The sequence below is a fragment of the Schistocerca nitens genome, chromosome 1, assembly GCF_023898315.1.
Source record: "Schistocerca nitens isolate TAMUIC-IGC-003100 chromosome 1, iqSchNite1.1, whole genome shotgun sequence".
Classification (NCBI taxonomy): Eukaryota; Metazoa; Arthropoda; class Insecta; order Orthoptera; family Acrididae; genus Schistocerca; species Schistocerca nitens.
In genome coordinates, this window is record NC_064614.1 from 1279083440 (window position 1) to 1279094135 (window position 10696).

Genomic DNA, 10696 nt, shown 5'->3' on the forward strand with positions numbered 1-10696 from the left:
CACACAAATTGCGTCCACATGAAATACTCTGGGTTCCCTGCATTATCCTTCTAAATCGAGATACGTTTCTACGGAAACGATAGGATTTTCTTTTGGGAGTCGAGTATCTCTTTTCCGATGCATTATTCCTCCTTTACTGCATCCCTCGCTCCCTCACATTGACGAATTAACACACAATTTGCGTCCATATGAAATACTCTGGATTCCCTGCATTGTCCTTCTAAATCGAGATACGTTTCTACGGAAACGATAAGATTTTCTTTGGGGTTCCGAGTAACTCTTTTCCGATGCATTATTCCTCCTTTACTGCATCCCTCGCTCCCTGACATTGACGAATTGACACACAATTTGCGTCCATATGAAATACTCTGGATTCCCTGCATTGTCCTTCTAAATCGAGATACGTTTCTACGGAAACGATAGGATTTTCTTTGGGGTTCCGAGTATCTCTTTTCCGATGCATTATTCCTCCTTTACTGCATCCCTCGCTAACTCACATTGACGAATTAACACACAATTTGCGTCCATATGAAATACTCTGGATTCCCTGCATTGTCCTTCTAAATCGAGATACGTTTCTACGGAAACGATAGGATTTTCTTTGGGGTTCCGAGTATCTCTTTTCCGATGCATTATTCCTCCTTTACTGCATCCCTCGGTCCCTCACATTGACGAATTAACACACAATTTGCGTCCATATGAAATACTCTGGATTCCCTGCATTGTCCTTCTAAATCGGGATTCGTTTCTACGGAAACGACAGGATTTTCTTTGGGGTACCGATTATCTCTTTTCCGATGCATTATTCCTCCTTTACTGCATCCCTCGCTCCCTCACATTGCCGAATTAACACACAAATTGCGTCCATATGAAATATTCTGGGTTCCCTGCATTATCTTTCTAAATCGAGATACATTTCCTCGGAAACGATAGGATTTTCTTTCGGGAGTCGAGTATCTCTTTTCCGATGCATTATTCCTCCTTTACTGCATCCCTCGCTCCCTCACATTGAAGAATTAACACACAATTTGCGTCCATATGAAATACTCTGGATTCCCTGCACTGTCCTTCTAAAATGAGATACGTTTCTACGGAAACGATTGGATTTTCTTTGGGGTTCCGAGTATCTCTTTTCCGATGCATTATTCTTCCTTTACTGCATCTCTTGCTCCATCACATTGCCGAATTAACACACAAATTGCGTCCACATGAAATACTCTGGGTTCCCTGCATTATCTTTCTAAATCGAGATACGTTTCTACGGAAACGATAGGATTTTCTTTTGGGAGTCGAGTATCTCTTTTCCGATGCATTATTCCTCCTTTACTGCATCCCTCGCTCCCTCACATTGACGAATTAACACACAATTTGCGTCCATATGAAATACTCTGGATTCCCTGCATTGTCCTTCTAAATCGAGATACGTTTCTACGGAAACGATAGGATTTTCTTCGGGGTTCCGAGTATCTCTTTTCCGATGCATTATTCCTCCTTTACTGCATCCCTCGCTCCCTGTCATTGACGAATTGACACACAATTTGCGACCTTATGAAATACTCTGTATTCCCTGCATTGTCCTTGTAAATAGAGATACGTTTCTACGGAAACGATAGGATTTTGTTTGGGGTTCCGAGTATCTCTTTTCCGATGCATTATTCCTCCTTTACTGCATCCCTCGCTCCCTCACATTGACGAATTAACACACAATTTGCGTCCATATGATATACTCTGGATTCCCTGCATTGTCCTTCAAAATCGAGATACGTTTCAACGGAAACGATAGGATTTTCTTTGGGGTTCCGAGTATCTCTTTTCCGATGCATTATTCCTCCTTTACTGCATCCCTCGCTCCCTCACATTGACGAATTAACACACAATTTGCGTCCATATGAAATACTCTGGATTCCCGGCATTGTCCTCCTAAATCGACATACGTTTCTACGGAAACGATAGGATTTTCTTTGGGGTTCCGAGTATCTCTTTTCCGATGCATTATTCCTCTTTTACTGCATCCCTCGCTCCCTCACATTGCCGAATTAACACACAATTTGCGTCCATATGAAATACTCTGGATTCCCTGCATTGTCCTTCTAAATCAAGATACGTTTCTACGGAAACGATAGGATTTTCTTTGGGGTACCGAGTATCTGTTTTCCGATGCATTATTCCTCCTTTACTGCATCCCTCGCTCCCTCACATTGACGAATTAACACACAATTTGCGTCCATATGAAATACTCTGGATTCCCTGCATTGTCCTCCTAAATCGAGATACGTTTCTACGGAAACGATAGGATTTTCTTTGGGGTTCCGAGTATCTCTTTTCCGATGCATTATTCCTCCTTTACTGCATCCCTCGCTCCCTCACATTAACGAATTAACACACAATTTGCGTCTATATGAAATACTCAGGATTCCCTGAATTGTCCTTCTAAATCGCGATACGTTTCTACGGAAACGATAGGATTTTCTTTGTGGTTCCGCGTATCTCTTTTCCGATGCATTATTCCTCCTTTACTGCATCCCTCGCTAACTCACATTGACGAATTTACACACAATTTGCGTCCATATGAAATACTCTGGATTCCCTGCATTGTCCTTCTAAATCGAGATACGTTTCTACGGAAATGATTGGATTTTCTTTGGGGTTCCGAGTATCTCTTTTCCGATGCATTATTCCTCCTTCACTGCATCCCTCGCTCCCTCACTTTGACGAATTAACACACAATTTGCGTCCATATGAAATACTCTGGATTCCCTGCATTGTCCTTCTAAATCGGGATTCGTTTCTACGGAAACGACAGGATTTTCTTTGGGGTTCCGAGTATCTATTTTCCGATGCATTATTCTTCCTTTACTGCATCTCTTGCTCCCTCACATTGCCGAATTAACACACAAATTGCGTCCACATGAAATACTCTGGGTTCCCTGCATTATCTTTCTAAATTGAGATACGTTTCTACGGAAACGATAGGATTTTCTTTTGGGAGTCGAGTATCTCTTTTCCGATGCATTATTCCTCCTTTACTGCATCCCTCGCTCCCTCACATTGACGAATTAACACACAATTTGCGTCCATATGAAATACTCTGGATTCCCTGCATTGTCCTTCTAAATCGAGATACGTTTCTACGGAAACGATAGGATTTTCTTTGGGGTTCCGAGTATCTCTTTTCCGATGCATTATTCCTCCTTTACTGTATCCCTCGCTAACTCACATTGACGAATTAACACACAATTTGCGTCCATATGAAATACTCTGGATTCCCTGCATTGTCCTTCTAAATCGTGATACGTTTCTACGGAAACGATAGGATTTTCTTTGGGGTTCCGAGTATCTCTTTTCCGATGCATTATTCCTCCTTTACTGCATCCCTCGCTCCCTCACATTGACGAATTAACACACAATTTGCGTCCATATGAAATACTCTGGATTCCCTGCATTGTCCTTCTAAATCGGGATTCGTTTCTACGGAAACGACAGGATTTTCTTTGGGGTACCGATTATCTCTTTTCCGATGCATTATTCCTCCTTTACTGCATCCCTCGCTCCCTCACATTGCCGAATTAACACACAAATTGCGTCCATATGAAATATTCTGGGTTCCCTGCATTATCTTTCTAAATCGAGATACATTTCTACGGAAACGATAGGATTTTCTTTTGGGAGTCGAGTATCTCTTTTCCGATGCATTATTCCTCCTTTACTGCATCCCTCGCTCCCTCACATTGACGAATTAACACACAATTTGCGTCCATATGAAATACTCTGGATTCCCTGCACTGTCCTTCTAAAATGAGATACGTTTCTACGGAAACGATAGGATTTTCTTTGGGGTTCCGAGTATCTCTTTTCCGATGCATTATTCTTCCTTTACTGCATCTCTTGCTCCCTCACATTGCCGAATTAACACACAAATTGCGTCCACATGAAATACTCTGGGTTCCCTGCATTATCTTTCTAAATCGAGATACATTTCTACGGAAACGATAGGATTTTCTTTTGGGAGTCGAGTATCTCTTTTCCGATGCATTATTCCTTCTTTACTGCATCCCTCGCTCCCTCACATTGACGAATTAACACACAATTTGCGTCCATATGAAATACTCTGGATTCCCTGCATTGTCCTTCTAAATCGAGATACGTTTCTACGGAAACGATAGGATTTTCTTTGGGGTTCCGAGTATCTCTTTTCCGATGCATTATTCCTCCTTTACTGCATCCCTCGCTCCCTCACATTGCCGAATTAACACACAATTTGCGTCCATATCAAATACTCTGGGTTCCCTGCATTATCTTTCTAAAACGAGATACGTTTCTACGGAAACGATAGGATTTTCTTTGGGGTTCCGAGTATCTCTTTTCCGATGCATTATTGCTCCTTTACTGCATCCCTCGCTAACTCACATTGACGAATTAACACACAATTTGCGTCCATATGAAATACTCAGGATTCCCTGGATTGTCTTTCTAAATCGAGATACGTTTCTACGGAAACGATAGGATTTTCTTTGGGGTACCGAGTATCTCTTTTCCGATGCATTATTCCTCCTTTACTGCATCCCTCGCTCCCTCACATTGACGAATTAACACACAATTTGCGTCCATATGAAATACTCTGGCTTCCCTGCATTGTCCTTCTAAATCGAGATACGTTTCTACGGAAACGATAGGATTTTCTTCGGGGTTCCGAGTATCTCTTTTCCGATGCATTATTCCTCCTTTACTGCATCCCTCGCTCCCTGACATTGACGAATTGACACACAATTTGCGTCCATATGAAATACTCTGTATTCCCTGCATTGTCCTTGTAAATAGAGATACGTTTCTACGGAAACGATAGGATTTTGTTTGGGGTTCCGAGTATCTCTTTTCCGATGCATTGTTCCTCCTTTACTGCATCCCTCGCTCGCTCACATTGACGAATTAACACACAATTTGCGTCCATATGATATACTCTGGATTCCCTGCATTGTCCTTCTAAATCGAGATACGTTTCAACGGAAACGATAGGATTTTCTTTGGGGTTCCGAGTATCTCTTTTCCGATGCATTATTCCTCCTTTACTGCATCCCTCGCTCCCTCACATTGACGAATTAACACACAATTTGCGTCCATATGAAATACTCTGGATTCCCTGCATTGTCCTCCTAAATCGAGATACGTTTCTACGGAAACGATAGGATTTTCTTTGGGGTTCCGAGTATCTCTTTTCCGATGCATTATTCCTCCTTTACTGCATCCCTCGGTCCCTCACATTGACGAATTAACACACAATTTGCGTCCATATGAAATACTCAGGATTCCCTGCATTGTCCTTCTAAATCGAGATACGTTTCTAGGGAAACGATAGGATTTTCTTTGGGGTTCCGAGTATCTCTTTTCCGATGCATTATTCCTCCTCTACTGCATCCCTCGCTAACTCACATCGACGAATTAACACACAATTTGCGTCCATATGAAATACTCTGGATTCCCTGCATTGTCCTTCTAAATCGAGATACGTTTCTACGGAAACGATAGGATATTCTTTGGGTATCCGAGTATCTCTTTTCCGATGCATTATTCCACCTTTACTGCATCCCTCGCTCCCTCACATTGACGAATTAACACACAATTTGCGTCCATATGAAATACTCTGGATTCCCTGCATTGTCCTTCTAAATCGGGATTCGTTTCTACGGAAACGACAGGATTTTCTTTGGGGTACCGATTATCTCTTTTCCGATGCATTATTCCTCCTTTACTGCATCCCTCGCTCCCTCACATTGCCGAATTAACACACAAATTGCGTCCATATGAAATATTCTGGGTTCCCTGCATTATCTTTCTAAATCGTGATGCATTTCTACGGAAACGATAGGATTTTCTTTTGGGAGTCGAGTATCTCTTTTCCGATGCATTATTCCTCCTTTACTGCATCCCTCGCTCCCTCACATTGACGAATTAACACACAATTTGCGTCCATATGAAATACTCTGGATTCCCTGCACTGTCCTTCTAAAATGAGATACGTTTCTACGGAAACGATAGGATTTTCTTTGGGGTTCCGAGTATCTCTTTTCCGATGCATTATTCCTCCTTTACTGCATCCCTCGCTCCCTCACATTGACGAATTAACACACAATTTGCGTCCATATGAAATACTCTGGATTCCCTGCATTGTCCTTCTAAATCAAGATACGTTTCTACGGAAACGATAGGATTTTCTTTGGGGTTCCGAGTATCTCTTTTCCGATGCATTATTCCTCCTTTACTGCATCCCTCGCTCCCTCACATTGACGATTTAACACACAATTTGCGTCCATATGAAATACTCTGGATTCCCTGCATTGTCCTTCTAAATCGAGATACGTTTCTACGGAAACGATAGGATTTTCTTTGGGGTTCCGCGTATCTCTTTTCCGATGCATTATTCCTCCTTTACTGCATCCCTCGCTTCCTCACATTGACGAATTAACACACAATTTGCGTCCATATGAAATACTCTGGATTCCCTGCATTGTCCTTCTAAATCGAAATACGTTTCTACGGGAACGATAGGATTTTCTTTGGGGTTCCGAGTATCTCTTTTCCGATGCATTATTCCTCCTTTACTGCACCCCTCGCTCCCTCACATTGCCGAATTAACACACAATTTGCGTCCATATGAAATACTCTGGGTTCCCTGCATTATGTTTCTAAAACGAGATACGTTTCTACGGAAACGATAGGATTTTCTTTGGGGTTCCGAGTATCTCTTTTCCGATGCATTATTGCTCCTTTACTGCATCCCTCGCTAACTCACATTGACGAATTAACACACAATTTGCGTCCATATGAAATACTCTGGATTCCCTGCATTGTCCTTCTAAATCGAGATACGTTTCTACGGAAACGATAGGATTTTCTTTGGGGTTCCGAGTATCTCTTTTCCGATGCATTATTCGTCTTTTACTGCATCCCTCGCTCCCTCACATTGACGAATTAACACACAATTTGCGTCCATATGAAATACTCTGGATTCCCTGCATTGTCCTCCTAAATCGAGATACGTTTCTACGGAAACGATAGGATTTTCTTTGGGGTTCCGAGTATCTCTTTTCCGATGCATTATTCCTCCTTTACTGCATCCCTCGCTCCCTCACATTGCCGAATTAACACACAATTTGCGTCCATATGAAATACTCAGGATTCCCTGGATTGTCCTTCTAAATCGAGATACGTTTCTACGGAAACGATAGGATTTTCTTTGGGGTTCCGCGTATCTCTTTTCCGATGCATTATTCCTCCTTTACTGCATCCCTCGGTAACTCACATTGACGAATTATCACACAATTTGCGTCCATATGAAATACTCAGGATTCCCTGGATTGTCTTTCTAAATCGAGATACGTTTCTACGGAAACGATAGGATTTTCTTTGGGGTACCGAGTATCTCTTTTCCGATGCATTATTCCTCCTTTACTGCATCCCTCGCTCCCTGTCATTGACGAATTGACACACAATTTGCGACCTTATGAAATACTCTGTATTCCCTGCATTGTCCTTGTAAATAGAGATACGTTTCTACGGAAACGATAGGATTTTGTTTGGGGTTCCGAGTATCTCTTTTCCGATGCATTATTCCTCCTTTACTGCATCCCTCGCTCCCTCACATTGACGAATTAACACACAATTTGCGTCCATATGATATACTCTGGATTCCCTGCATTGTCCTTCAAAATCGAGATACGTTTCAACGGAAACGATAGGATTTTCTTTGGGGTTCCGCGTATCTCTTTTCCGATGCATTATTCCTCCTTTACTGCATCCCTCGCTCCCTCACATTAACGAATTAACACACAATTTGCGTCCATATGAAATACTCAGGATTCCCTGGATTGTCCTTCTAAATCGAGATACGTCTCTACGGAAACGATAGGATTTTCTTTGGGGTTCCGCGTATCTCTTTTCCGATGCATTATTCCTCCTTTACTGCATCCCTCGCTAACTCACATTGACGAATTTACACACAATTTGCGTCCACATGAAATACTCTGGATTCCCTGCATTGTCCTTCTAAATCGAGATACGTTTCTACGGAAACGATAGGATTTTCTTTGGGGTTCCGAGTATCTCTTTTCCGATGCATTATTCCTCCTTCACTGCATCCCTCGCTCCCTCACATTGACGAATTAACACACAATTTGCGTCCATATGAAATACTCTGGATTCCCTGCATTGTCCTTCTAAATCGGGATTCGTTTCTACGGAAACGACAGGATTTTCTTTGGGGTTCCGAGTATCTATTTTCCGATGCATTATTCTTCCTTTACTGCATCTCTTGCTCACTCACATTGCCGAATTAACACACAAATTGCGTCCATATGAAATATTCTGGGTTCCCTGCATTATCTTTCTAAATCGTGATACATTTCTACGGAAGCGATAGGATTTTCTTTTTGGAGTCGAGTATCTCTTTTCCGATGCATTATTCCACCTTTACTGCATCCCTCGCTCCCTCACATTGACGAATTAACACACAATTTGCGTCAATATGAAATACTCAGGATTCCCTGCATTGTCCTTCTAAATCGAGATACGTTTCTAGGGAAACGATAGGATTTTCTTTGGGGTTCCGAGTATCTCTTTTCCGATGCATTATTGCTCCTTTACTGCATCCCTCGCTAACTCACATTGACGAATTAACACACAATTTGCGTCCATATGAAATACTCAGGATTCCCTGGATTGTCTTTCTAAATCGAGATACGTTTCTACGGAAACGATAGGATTTTCTTTGGGGTACCGAGTATCTCTTTTCCGATGCATTATTCCTCCTTTACTGCATCCCTCGCTCCCTCACATTGACGAATTAACACACAATTTGCGTCCATATGAAATACTCTGGATTCCCTGCATTGTCCTTCTAAATCGAATTACGTTTCTACGGAAACGATAGGATTTTCTTCGGGGTTCCGAGTATCTCTTTTCCGATGCATTATTCCTCCTTTACTGCATCCCTCGCTCCCTGACATTGACGAATTGACACACAATTTGCGTCCATATGAAATACTCTGTATTCCCTGCATTGTCCTTGTAAATAGAGATACGTTTCTACGGAAACGATAGGATTTTGTTTGGGGTTCCGAGTATCTCTTTTCCGATGCATTATTCCTCCTTTACTGCATCCCTCGCTCCCTCACATTGACGAATTAACACACAATTTGCGTCCATATGAAATACTCTGGATTCGCTGCATTGTCCTTCTAAATCGAGACACGTTTCTACGGAAACGATAGGATTTTCTTCGGGGTTCCGATTATCTCTTTTCCGATGCATTATTCCTCCTTTACTGCATCCCTCGCTCCCTGACATTGACGAATTGACACACAATTTGCGTCCATATGAAATACTCTGTATTCCCTGCATTGTCCTTGTAAATAGAGATACGTTTCTACGGAAACGATAGGATTTTGTTTGGGGTTCCGAGTATCTCTTTTCCGATGCATTATTCCTCCTTTACTGCATCCCTCGGTCCCTCACATTGACGAATTAACACACAATTTGCGTCCATATGAAATACTCAGGATTCCCTGCATTGTCCTTCTAAATCGAGATACGTTTCTAGGGAAACGATAGGATTTTCTTTGGGGTTCCGAGTATCTCTTTTCCGATGCATTATTCCTCCTCTACTGCATCCCTCGCTAACTCACATCGACGAATTAACACACAATTTGCGTCCATATGAAATACTCTGGATTCCCTGCATTGTCCTTCTAAATCGAGATACGTTTCTACGGAAACGATAGGATATTCTTTGGGTATCCGAGTATCTCTTTTCCGATGCATTATTCCACCTTTACTGCATCCCTCGCTCCCTCACATTGACGAATTAACACACAATTTGCGTCCATATGAAATACTCTGGATTCCCTGCATTGTCCTTCTAAATCGGGATTCGTTTCTACGGAAACGACAGGATTTTCTTTGGGGTACCGATTATCTCTTTTCCGATGCATTATTCCTCCTTTACTGCATCCCTCGCTCCCTCACATTGCCGAATTAACACACAAATTGCGTCCATATGAAATATTCTGGGTTCCCTGCATTATCTTTCTAAATCGTGATGCATTTCTACGGAAACGATAGGATTTTCTTTTGGGAGTCGAGTATCTCTTTTCCGATGCATTATTCCTCCTTTACTGCATCCCTCGCTCCCTCACATTGACGAATTAACACACAATTTGCGTCCATATGAAATACTCTGGATTCCCTGCACTGTCCTTCTAAAATGAGATACGTTTCTACGGAAACGATAGGATTTTCTTTGGGGTTCCGAGTATCTCTTTTCCGATGCATTATTCCTCCTTTACTGCATCCCTCGCTCCCTCACATTGACGAATTAACACACAATTTGCGTCCATATGAAATACTCTGGATTCCCTGCATTGTCCTTCTAAATCAAGATACGTTTCTACGGAAACGATAGGATTTTCTTTGGGGTTCCGAGTATCTCTTTTCCGATGCATTATTCCTCCTTTACTGCATCCCTCGCTCCCTCACATTGACGATTTAACACACAATTTGCGTCCATATGAAATACTCTGGATTCCCTGCATTGTCCTTCTAAATCGAGATACGTTTCTACGGAAACGATAGGATTTTCTTTGGGGTTCCGCGTATCTCTTTTCCGATGCATTATTCCTCCTTTACTGCATCCCTCGCTTCCTCA